This window comes from Lactuca sativa, chromosome 8 (assembly GCF_002870075.4).
Source record: "Lactuca sativa cultivar Salinas chromosome 8, Lsat_Salinas_v11, whole genome shotgun sequence".
In the NCBI taxonomy this organism is placed as follows: Eukaryota; Viridiplantae; Streptophyta; class Magnoliopsida; order Asterales; family Asteraceae; genus Lactuca; species Lactuca sativa.
This window is the reverse complement of record NC_056630.2, coordinates 274,372,826-274,386,477: the sequence shown is the minus strand read 5'-3', so window position 1 is coordinate 274,386,477 and position 13,652 is coordinate 274,372,826.

The window sequence follows — 13,652 nt, the reverse complement described above, 5'->3', positions numbered from 1 at the left end:
GACTTAGTATAATCTAGATATGAGTCTTAGGAAGGGTTGGAGAGTGTTTAATATCAGAAAATCGGTCCAAACTCACCAAATAAGGTGTGTGCGGCCATACACCTGTGTGTGCGGCCACACACCCAACCGCAAACACCCTCAACCTCACACCCAATCCAATATATGGATGGATACCCCTTTCATTCATTCATTTAGATGTTCCTTTTTCCTCTCTCTACTTTCTCTTTCTAAATCATCAACCAAGAATGCTTTGAAGGCTTCATATTCGTGATCTACTCCATCTTCAAGTTGATGATAGTGGTAAACACTTAAATCCCAAGCTTAAAACTCATCATGATCATCATATTCATCTTCCCTTGAAGGTGTATGGCCGCACACCTTCATTTAGGGGTAGCCCACATTCAAAACTCCCAAGTATGAAGAGCAAACACTTCAAAAATCATCTTATGGACTCAAATGAGGAGTGTACGGCCGCACACTCCTATGTACGGCCGCACACGCCCTCTGTACAGCCGCACACTCTTGTGTGCAACCTCACACACACTCCTAGCCGCACTCCCCAACCGAACACTCATTTTCAATACCATACACCCACTCTAATGCCTATATTTTGCCCTAAACTTGCATAAATCAGTAAGTTTGAATCATAAGACACTTATTCTTTGTAATTCCAAGCCCTACGGATGTTTTCCCATCATGTTTAGTCATGAAACACCTTAGTTCTAATTCATTTATGTGTCATCACATGAATAATATGGGCCATTGGCATTCAGGGCATCCGTTGACACTCGAGCCCCACATTAAGCTGTGAGCTCATACTCCTACTCTTTTTCATTGTTTTTCACTGTTTTCAGGGGGGAATACAAGCAAAGTACAAGGAATACTTGTACTCAAAACTTATTTTACATGTGTTGCGTTCCATATTACATATGCTTTTAACACTGATAATCTCAACAGATAACAGTTAGAACTTGCAAAACACATTATCATATTATTTGTGAAAAATGTTATAAAATGTTGTATTTTATATTTTCACAAATGGTTTTCCACATTATAACAGTTAAAGGCATAACCTTTGAACTTTGAACATGAAACCTAGTACATTGTTTTGTCCTCGGTAACACCCCACAGAGATACGCGAGTGGATGATCATCGTTTGTAACAGTATCTTTCTGTATTATTACTAGTAAATTTGTTATTCCTATAAATTGGAGACACGTCCTCGGAAACACTCCACAGAGATACGCGAGTGGAGGACCGCCCCTGTAACCAGAATCTCCTGCAAGGAGAACGTGACTTGAGTGTATAGATCTATACGGGGCTAACTACCCCACACCTGGCTGCTAGCTACAGCCGAACCGAAAGGTTCAAGGGTGATGAAAGTCATAAGGTGATGTGGACTACTTATTGCCATATCTAGTCTATCTTATGGTTATGGAACTCGCAATTTGGATAACAGAGATTTACTTGTTAGTAATAATGGGTTAGTAACCAGTTTACTTTACACTTATTAGTTTTATGTACATGATAAAACTAATACATTTCACGAGGATAATCAGGTTTTCAGTATACATCTTTTACATTACATCTCAGCTCGGTAACCAACTTTTAGGAAAATATGGGATTTCCTGGGATCATAGTTGTTCATAACCAGATTTGTGTAACAAAACAGATAATCAAACTTTACATATAAGAAAATATGGGATTTTCTTTGGTGTGTAACATTTTCAGAAAAAGAAAGGGAAATTTGTACATTTTTAGAAAACAAAACCACTTATGAACTCACTAGCTTTATGCTGATTTTCAAATTGCTTGTATTCTCAGGTCCACATTAGACAGGTACCCAATGATCCTTTTTGGTGAAGACGGAGTGCGTAGAAGATGCGTCTTTACTTTTGTTCTTATATACATATATATAACAACTGTAACACTTGGTTTTCAAACAAATGTAAATTCTAATATGTAATGTAATGTTTGTTTACTTCACTTACTATATACATTGGTTGTGATACTCAACATGAAGTCACCTCCACCCCGGAACGTTTCCGCCCTGGGTTTCGGGGTGTGACACAATACACCCAACACAAATACAAATATACACAATATACCTTTGAGAATTAATGTGAATTAATGTGAAGTTTGATACCAGAGATATATTATTTCAACACCCCCCCCCCCAAACTTAACATTAATTCAAAAAGTTTTGTTAATTTTAAAAACATTAACCATACCAAGACGACCATAAATATATTCATGTTGAGAAGTAGTTAATGACTTTGTTAAAATATCTGCAGTTTGATTTAAAGAATCTACTTTATTAATTTTCAAAATACCCTTTTCAATTTTTCACGAATGAAATGAAGATCTATTTCAAAATGCTTAGTTTTTTCATGAAATACCAGATTTAGAGCTAATTTAATAGCTGACTCATTATCACAAAAAACATTCACAGGAGTTAAACCAGCAATACCAAAATCAAACAATAATTTTAGAACCCAAATTATTTCACAAGCTACAAAGCCTAAAGCTCTATATTCAAATTCAGTTAAAGAACGAGAAACAGTATTCTGTTTCTTGCTTTTCCAAGACACAAGAGAGTTTCCAAAATAAACTAGAAAACCAGTAACAGACCTGCAACTGAATAAGCATTTTGCCCAATCAGCATCAACAAATGCAATTATGCTTAACGAATTATCCTTTGTAATATGAATACCTTTACCTGGACAATTCTTTAAATACCTTAACAGTCTAAAAGCAACATTCAAATGTGACTTATAAGGTTTATGCATGTATTGACTTAAAATTTGAACAACATATGAAATATATGGTCAAGTCATAGTTAGATAAATCAATTTCCCAATTAATTTTTGAAACTCTGTTATGTTTACAACAAAGTCATTACTATCCAAATCAGATTCCCTCTTGAAAACCAAATTTGTTTCAAGAGGAGTCTTCACAGGTTTACAAGCAAGCATACCAAATTCATGCAACAATTCTATACAATATTTCCTTTGATTTAAACAAATCCCTTTATCAGTTTTAATTACCTCAATTCCTAAAAAATATTTTAACTCTCCTAGATCTTTAATAAAGAATTATGATTTTAGAAAATCTTTAACCTTTTCCAACTCATCATTACAATTTCCTGTAATTATAATATCATCAACATATACCAGCAAAATTACAACAGTATTTCCATGATTTCTCACAAATACAGAATAATCATTTATGCTTTGTTTAAAACCAAAAATTGAAAGAGAATGACACAATTTATCATTCCATTTCCTAGGTGCTTGTTTAAGACCATACAAAGACTTTATTAGCTTACAAACCTTGACATCACCTTTAGAGTGATATCCTTCAGGTTGAACCATATAAACATCTTCAGACAAATCACGATATAAAAAAGTATTATTAATGTCAAGCTGAAATAAAGGCCAAGAATGATGCACAGCAAGTGACAAAACTATTCTTACATAAACCATCTTAGCAACAGGAGAAAAAGTCTCCTCATAGTCAATTCCTTCACGTTGACTATATCCTTTTGCTACTAATCTAGCTCTAAATCTTTCAATTTCTCCATTAGATTTATATTTAATTTTATAAATCCAACGACAGCCTATAGCTTTTCTCCCTTTAGGAAGATCAGTAATTTCCCAAGTATTATTCCTATAAAGAGCTTCCATTTCCTCATTCATTGTTGTTATCCAATTAGGATCCACAGCAGCCTCACTATAAGTTTTTGGTTCAACGGTTTTATTAAGATTTGAAACAAAGCATAGATTTTCACTATTAAGTGAAGAATAGTTAACTGTTCATTCAATTCCATACTTATGTTTCCCTTCAACAACATAATCACTAAACCTAGCAGGCAAATGAATAGTATGACCTGACCTAGTAGCCCTAACAGATTGACCACTCTAAAGAGAATCAGAATTAAATTGACCACTTTCCTCAGACATTGTAGAAGAACTAGGAAACATCTCATCTGAAGAAGGCACATGTGCCTCTCCAGTTTGGTTACTGACATCAAAACTATTAGTCTCATCTAGAAACTGGGTTGCATTATCACCATCCAACTGATGGACATCTCTCAAGCTATCTACTCTAGAACTATCAAGTAAAGAACTAAAGAACAAAGATTCATCATAGGAAAAAGGATCACTAGAGCTCAAAGGAAAATTGGATTTATTTGTCTCAGAAGAAGATTTGAGCTTGAAAGGAAATACAGACTCATAAAATTTTACATCCCTGGAAACAAAAATAAGATTTGAGTGAAGACTAAGAACTTTATATCCCTTTTTATCAGATGAATAACAAGGAAATACACATTTATCAGCTCTTTCAGAAAATTTATCTAAATTATTCAACTTTGTTGCAAAACATAAGCATCCAAAAACTCTAAGTCTATCAAAACTAGGAGAAGATTTGTAAACCAGTTCATAAGGAGAAGCACCTTTTAAAACAGAAGTAGGAGTTCTATTAATTAAGAAAACAGAAGTTAAAACAGCTTCTCCCCAATACTTAAGAGGTACACTTGATTGAAAAACCAAAGACCTAGCAACATTTAGAATGTGCCTGTGCTTCCTTTCCACAACTCCATTCTGTTGTGGAGTGTGAACACAAGAAGTTTGATGCACAACCCCTTTAGAATCAAACAATTGCTTCATTTTATTATTTAAAAATTCAATCCCATTATCAGATCTCACTGTTTTAATTTGAACTTCAAACTGATTTAACAGAATATTGAATAACAATAGAACACAATCATAAACTTCATCCTTTGATTTTAACAAATATACCCAAGTAGCTCTAGTAAAATCATCCACAATGGTCAAGAAATATCTAAATTCTTCTACAGTGGTCACTCTATAAGGGCCCCACACATCTAAATGAATTAACTCACCAAGATGTGAAGTTACATGTTGACTAACAGGAAAAAACTCTCTAGTTTGTTTTGCTTTATGACAAACATCACAAGGAGGAAGAATATCATTTTCAAAATTAAGTTTTTGTTTTAAAGAACACAAAGCTTGATCAGAAGGATGACCAAGCCTATTATGCCAAGTAAATTTAGAAACACAACAAAAGGATGAGGAATTATTAACCCTACAAAAAATACCTGAAGGTTCACTATTAATGTAATAGAGACCTCCAGACTCTCTACCATTCCCCACCATCCCCTTTGATTGTAAACCCTGAATTTTACAACTATGTTCATTAAAAACAACCTCACAATTACTGTCCTTACATACTTTATGAACAGACAACAAGTTTACATTAAAGTCAGGAATAGCAAAAACATCAAACAAAGTTAAGGAATTAGATATATTCATGTTACCAATCTTCTCTATTTTAGCAGAAGTACCATTAGGATGACTGACAAGAAGATTCAAATTAGACACATCCACAGTGTCATGTAAAAGTGATTCAGAAGCAATCATATGTTGATTTGCCCCTGAATCAACAATCCACTTTTGAGAATTAACAGAATAATTAAAAGCTTGGAATAAGCAAGTACGTGCCGTATTTGCACTGGCAGAAGCTTCCTCATTACCTTGCTTATCATTTATAAGTTGTAAAAACTTAATGTATTGTTCCTTGGTAAGCTGATGAAACTCAGAATCTCCAACAGAATCAGTTAAGATAGGAGCACTAGAACTCCCAGAAGAAGTGGTAACAGAATTAACATAAAAAGATTTTTGATTATTAAACTCACTTTTCTGCTTAAAATCTTTTAGATACCCTATTAGTTTGTAACACTTATCAATTGAATGACCTTTATGTTGGGTTATGAGCATTCTAACACTCCTAAGTGTACATGCAACCCTAAATACCTTGGATCTATGTTTTTCTCTATTATACATGCAAATATGAACATTCAAGGTATTATCCTAATCTAGCATATAAAACTATCAATATAACAAGATAGAATACATACCTCTTTGATGTAGAAAGTCTTCATGAAGCTTGAGTGCCTAGTGCCCTAAGTGTGACACCTCAAATGGTTCACACAACACCAAATACACTTGGAATAACTTGAGAGAAATCCACAACTCATGAAATCGGCTAGCCCTTATTTTTACACACTCTAGTGGCCGATTTTGGTCAAGAATAAGATATTTATATAGTGTTACAATTAGGGTAAACCCTAATTGTCATGACTTTCCATTTCCTTGGATCCATGGGTTCAAATACACCATGGAGCATCCATGGACCATCCTATGGGTTTTAGCCTAACTTGATTATCCATGGAGCATTAGCCCACTATACAAGTATGGATGATTTACACAATCAACCCATATATTTAATTAGTCTTCTTTTGATCACTTAATTAATCCTAGATTAATTCTTGATCAATACTAATTAAATAATCTTATTATTCTTATTATTAATATACTAGAACTTATACTATATTAATAACCATAAGTGTCTTATTTCTCTCATTATAGTCTATCCAAGTGCATGATGCCATGCAACCCAAATGAACCATGCCGGGTCGGGTCAAGTCTTACCAATTATAGTTATGGACTAAGACATTAATCCAGCAGTCTCCCACTTGGATAAGTCTAAAACTATTATTGCGTATGACTTCAAGAACCAACTGGCAATCGTAGCTCTCAAAAGCTTCTGTCGAACTCTGACCTTGTAAATGAACTCCGACCTTTGTCAGTGACTTCTCCATTAGATAAGGGATCATATATTCCTCCACTCTAGATATCATATGGACTGAGACATGGATTATAATCATTCTCTCTGTCCATTTGTTGTTTCCTGATTTCCGATTTATGACGACTGACTAATTGAACAAATCAAATCAGTCCTGGCCCGGCCGAGCACTTCCATTTGTCATCATCAAATCATCGAGAGGCCCACAGATATCACTTTTAACCTGAAGGTAAAAGGAATGGATAAACTTCGACTCATATGACTTGTTCTACTACTTGTTGAATCATACACAAAGACACGTTTTATAGCACCGAGTTACCAAATGCGTTTTCGTGCAATCAATGTACTATCAACTCATAGTAACAACTCATATCTCTAGGTTTGAAGAATATAAGATATTATCGTCTCATGATCACTCGTGATAAAATCCATGAAGTAATTCCAATGAGCGCGGGTTGAATCCAATACTCAGAACTTATGAGCACTCATGAGTGTTGTAGCCCTTTGTCCAACACCTTAGACCTCTACAAGCCAACCCATGATAGTCTTAATTCATATCTAGTTCCAACATATGACCGACTATGGATGGTTTGAATAACTTAGTCATTCCGGAAGAATAACCCAGTTTATTCGGGAAGTCAAAACATGCAAAGTGAAACACAATAATAATTGAATCCAATATGGTATCAAAACCTATGAACATAAATAAAACACCTTTTATTTATCACCATATGATTACACATTATTCATTGTATACTGTTTCAGCTATCAACTTTATTCTTGAATTTAAAACAATAGTGCTCCCATGCTCCAAGCATGTACAATATGTTTTATAAACACTAGTCATATCATACACCAAGTATGCATACTATGTTTGTCTATGATCTTTACTTTGTGAACTAGATCCATTAAACATAACTTCAATGATTCTCTTTTCACACTCCCAAATCCTTACTGCAAATACAAGAATTCCAAATTCATGTCATTTACTGAAATCTGTTGGATTCTAAACTTATATGCATTGATCCTCTTGTAATGATTATGCACAAAGTCAGAAAGACTTGACAACAATCATTACAGAGTATTCCAAAGGAGATCAGCTCCTTGGAAACATCCTTCTTGCATTAAGTTTCCTAATCTTAAACAGATTGAAAATTCTAACTTTGAAACATTTCCAGATTCCATTTTGACTATCACTTCTGAACAAGAGTTGCCTCCTTACAGATTATGTCAATATGGTCCTTCCAGAATTATCACTATACTTCCAACTGTCCTTGAGCAACCAATCTTTGGTAAACCTTAGATTGTCCCCAACAATTGTTTAATCCTTTTAGTCATATCCAATTCTAGACCTTTTCCTTTCTTAATGCCCCAGGCATTTGGAAAATTTTAGAACGGATGAATATAGCACATGTAATCGATCCTATATCCGAAGCATATGGGACACGATTCATGATGTCTCACATAAAGACTAAACCAGTCTTTTGCTATAACATTTCCATTTCAATTTGCCAAGTTCTCATAATTCAGATTATGAAAAAGGGATGTCATAATCATAATAGAATTTTAGAATGCAAATAATGGACCTACATACAGAATTTCCTTATGTTCAGCCATTCCAACATGAAATTCATATATATATCCTTGACTAAATGATTAAAACCTCACGATCTAAGCTTATAGATTTGAGATGAAGTATAATTTTCTCTCCCTTAATTATAGCAAAACAACTTTTCCCAACTGAAACCTTTTGTTTTCTATAATTAACATTGCTAGCTTGAAATACTTATCATAATTATCATGCTCCCACTAACATAATGATTATTAGCATAACACTTATGCTCCCACTAGCTCTGACATGTACTCAGAAATCAACTGGACTTCTAGAAATCAATACTTCATTGACTTTCTTACCAAAGTTCAGATTTCTGATACTAGATTGTTTTGATAAGACTTTATCAAAATCATACACCTTTCCTTAGATAGCACACTTGTGTGTCTAAACAATTATGAAGAGGGATGTCGTAATCATAATGGTTAGACCTTTTTGCCACTTCTCACAAGTCCAGGTTAGTGTGCCGGTAAACCACACATGCTCCACTAACGACTTTGAGAATGCAAATATCACAATTCCTATCTAACTAAAATCTACATAGTGAAAGTGTTTCCTCACCATCATTTTCATGAATCGGAGAGAAACCTTATGACACTTAGATTTAATGGTGTATGTGTTCTTATCCTTGTGAATTGTCAAAACCATAGTCACATGACAAGGATAATGACAAAGCCAAACTCATATGGACTGAACTCAATCTTAACTTCTTGCAACCTGGCAGCTCAAGGGCCTTCCATTGCTTCCAAGTTGTTGTGCAACACATTGAGAACTCTAAGAACTCATATGCAAAGCCAACTTTAACTGGAATGGGCACAGAATATGTCAACACGATAGGTTATAAACCTCAAGTCGTGTGCTAGTGAAGAACTTCAGGTTTTATTCTTGATTAGTTCTTGAGACTTTCAAGACCTTTAAGACTCCCACTGCCCTCTTGACATATAAGACTCCCTTGTCAAACATCCAAGAGATAGTGTGGATTCTAATTGTCACAACTGGAAATTTTGTGTCATGTAATCTATACCTTCAAGCTAATGTAAATCAAAAACTTCAATCAAATACATTATACTAGTACTACAAATAGTCATCAAACAATTGGAGACCCTAAAAGTCCTTGTTAAGTCCATTTTGGATTAGGACTCCCCTATTGGATCCAAATGGACCAATAAGCTTCCAATTAGACTATCATGGGCTTAGAACCCTAATTGGGCTCTAATTGGACCCACACTTATTTATTTCAATATTTTGGGCCATATTGGGCCTAGAATGAAATAAATCACAAGCTTTGATCCATAATTTAACCTAACCTAGCTCATTAAAGCATAAAAATCACAATTTTATTTTATAAGGCCAATAAGCACCCAAACTACCTCTAATGTTGGGCTTAGGGGCAAAAAGCCCAAAAATCCTTTCTTCTCTCCCTATTCTTGGCCCAAGCCCAAGGAAAAAGGGAGAGTTGACCTTGGGTTGCCACCTCACTTTTATATGTTGGGTTTCCATGCACATAACTCATGTTTCCAAGCAAGCATCATATCAAGATCACTTCTTTCTTCTCCCTCTCTCACTCTCGGCCATACTCACACACACAAACTCACAAAAATCTCTCAACTCTCTCAAGAACATCCCTTTCCTCTCCACTCAAAAATATCGAGTTTTAGGAAGCATTCAAGAGGAAATTTCCACAAAATTCTTCATCTAAGGTAAGAAATGCTTGGATCTATGAACTTAATTCTTTGTTTTATCAAAATCCTTTCCTAATCTATGCAAAAATCGTGATCTTGCATCCTAGAACCATCTCAAACTCGAGATCTTCATCAAAGGGAGCTAAGGCCACAAATCACTTCATTTCCTTCCATTTTCTTTGCAAAACCGAGCCCCCACACCCAAGGTGAGCTTCATACCCCCTATTTTCTGTTTTTATAAGTTTTGTGGGGGGGGGGGGGGGGGGGAATACAAGTGAAAGTGTAGATCTATATGTGTTTTGTATGCCTTGTATGATTTCCATGCTTATATGTATGCATTTGTGTGTTATAATGTTGGATCTAGCCATAAAACCCCTCAAAACCGAGATATATCTTGTGTTAAATGATTTTAGCTTCAAATATATTTCTAAATACAAAGTGTTTCAAGAAAAATGGCCAAGTGGTTTAGTAACAATTTTCTTTGGGTTAAAAACACAAATTTTGGGCCTAAAATGTGAAAAATACAAAATTAAGGGTCCAAATTGGCATATCACGAATTCTGATGGATGAAGTGTGCCAAAACAGTTTCCATAAATCAATTTCTGGAAATATACTCATTTAGGGGATTAAAAACATAAATTCCAAGCTTAATGGGCTAAAAATGACATTTTTGGCCCAATGAGGCCCATTATGCGAATTTTTCTGTTTTGGAGGGCCAAAGCTGTGAATTCTGTAAAATAGTGGACCATAAGTGGTCCAAGTCCTTTTCAAAGGTTTAAAATGCTTTTTAAATTTAAAAAGGGCCAAAGTTGCAAAAATTTTCCAATTTGGGCCAAAATTGCCAAAGTTGCGAAAAAGAAGGGTTAAAACCGAGAAATCTGCATTTTCAGGGACTTAAACTGTTTTCTATGAAAAATATGCTGAAAAATATTAATTTCAATAATTTTTGGTGTTAAAATGTCAAGAAAATTAATTTAAGGACCAAACCGGGAAGTATTTAATAAAAAGGGTTGAAAATGTAAATTTTACAAACAATGAGGGGCTGAAAACAGAAAAATTTCAAGGCTAATTCAATATACACAATTTGATCAAATAATGGCACCGCGGCTTTCGACGAAATACAATACATTACAATACCAAAAGTCGTTGTTAAACGAATTGGCTCGGTCTCGAACCAATAGAAATCTACAACTACTAACACTACGACACTACGATTCATCCAAATAACGTTTGGGAACTTAACTTACATACGAGTGTGCACAGAAGTCTACGCACCATCTTCGGGCCACAAAAGTGTAAAATCTTGCTTGTTGGGCCTAGCTAGCCCAATGACCTGATCTTAAGGCCCGAAGACGCATATTTTTCTACGAAGTGTTGAGTTTCACTGACTTGGCACAACGTAGAGGGACTTTCAATGGCTTGTATACCACTGGTCCCCAAGGGTCCTTTGGTATTGCTAGAAGAGTCTGCATATTTTTGCAAGGTGGGTCGGGGACCCCTCGTACGCATATTATCCCCAACCGATTAATAGAGTCATCGAGGCCTTCGTGTCCTCTTACTCTTCGGATGTGGGACGACACATAATCAGGGCGGCTGGATAACGTGATTTGTACGGACGACGCCTTCGGGATCGTTAGTATTGCTATAAACTGGGCGTTTGTGTAATGAGGGTTTGTAGTAAATAATCATGCTCAAAAATAATCCAACGTCGCCTGGGAATGAGACTTCTATTTTTGTAATGGTTTCAACGCAACTTATTGGATTTCAAAGGATTAGGAAAACATCGGGTTTTCCTAGGTTTTTCAAAACATAACGGATTCGAAACGCATATAATTTTAATGAACAATTTTTACAAGTATAGAAACAAACAAGCATACCTATGGATCTTCACAAACATTTTCGAAAGTTTTTCATTTCAGAAAATATCGGATTTTCTGGTGGTTTTCAAATGATATGAACACTGTTTGCTTCAAATACCGCTTATGAACTCACCAACATTTCATATGTTGACGTTTTTCAAAATACTTGTATTCTCAGGGAACCATTGAATCAAAGGAAATCATATTCAGTGACGGCTTGCAGTTTAATTATGTACGAACCAAACAATTTAATTTTTGGGGATGTAAGGTTTAAACAATGTATTTCATGTAAACGCTACTGGTTGTATTATATTAATGCACGGTGACGAATGTTGTTATGTTTCATATATATTCAATGTTATGGTATTCAATTGAGTCACGACAGCCCCCGGACGTTTCCGCCGTCTGGTTCGGGGGTGTGACAGGTTGGCATCAGAGCTTTGTTTATAGTGAACTAGCATGTCGAGCCGTACATTGATATGCAACTATAAACCAAAAGGAGGGACTAACATAACTCTGAACAAAACAAGTAAATAAAAACACACTTGCTTGCATTAGGGATAAGGACCTAACGCTGAATCAAACACAATAACACTAGCATCTCGGTTAATTCGGGACTGTACTTAGTGATACCAAGGAGTGAATGTAGCCTGATCAACTACATTCTCTCCAAAGTAAAACTAACACACGTCTTGATGAGATCGGGATAGCTAGGGAACCTAAAACTATACCCCTTAACACCAAAAAGAGAATGTATGTTTAGTCTGCAATAGTGGAAGAGACATAGGATAATATTAGTGAACTTTTACGTGTTTGCTATGTGTTGTGAATCTAGGATTGTGTGCTAAATGATAGAAGTACTTAAGTCCGTACCATACCCCTAGTTAGTAGGATCACAACCTCACCGAAACCACGTACACTCAACATCTCTCCGTTTCGTGACAAGAAGATGCCTCTCCGACCTACTCGCGGGAATCCCGAACCAACCCCGCCCGAAGTTGACTCCACTGCTTTCCAGGCAGCCGTGTCTGCTGCGGTCACAGCAGCTATGGCACAACTTCACCGAGGGAACAACGGAGGAGGTAACGGGCAAGGATCCGGAAGTTCGAACAACGGGACGAACCAAGGACCCACTAAAACGTGCACCTACAAGGACTTTGCGAACGCTAAACCCCGAACTTTCAACGGTACTGGAGGAGTGATCGCCCTAAAGCGATGGATCGAGAAGGTAGAGTCGGTATTCGAGATATGCGAGTGCCCCGAGCAGATGAAGGTGAAGTTCGCGGCCTGCACTTTCGTGGACCAAGCACTCACTTGGTGGAATGGTCACGTAGAAGCTATGACGCTCCCTGTCGCCAACTCTATTCCCTGGGCAGAAATGAAAGAAATGCTAATGGCTGAGTACTGCCACAGAGGCGAAATACAGAAGATGGAGCAGGAACTATGGAATCTCACGGTGCAGAATGGGAACATCGATGCTTACATATCGAGATTCAGTGAACTATCCCTGTTGTGCCCGGGTATGATCACATCAGAGGGAAAGAAGATTGAACGATTCATCTGGGGACTGACATCCCCCATTCAAGGGAATGTGATAGCTGCGAACCCTGAAACGTTTGACAGTGCAAAGAGATTGGCAAAGAGGCTATATGATCACAACAACAAGAAGGGCGAGAAACCAGTGGAGACCGAGAAGAAGAAGGAGGGTGATGGTAAGAAAGGATGGAACAACAAGAGAAAGGGGCGTCAGGGCCCCGAGACCTCTAAAAAGCAGCAAACCGTGGCAGTTAACGCTGTCACTGCACCGGTTCCAGCCACATCACATGCTCC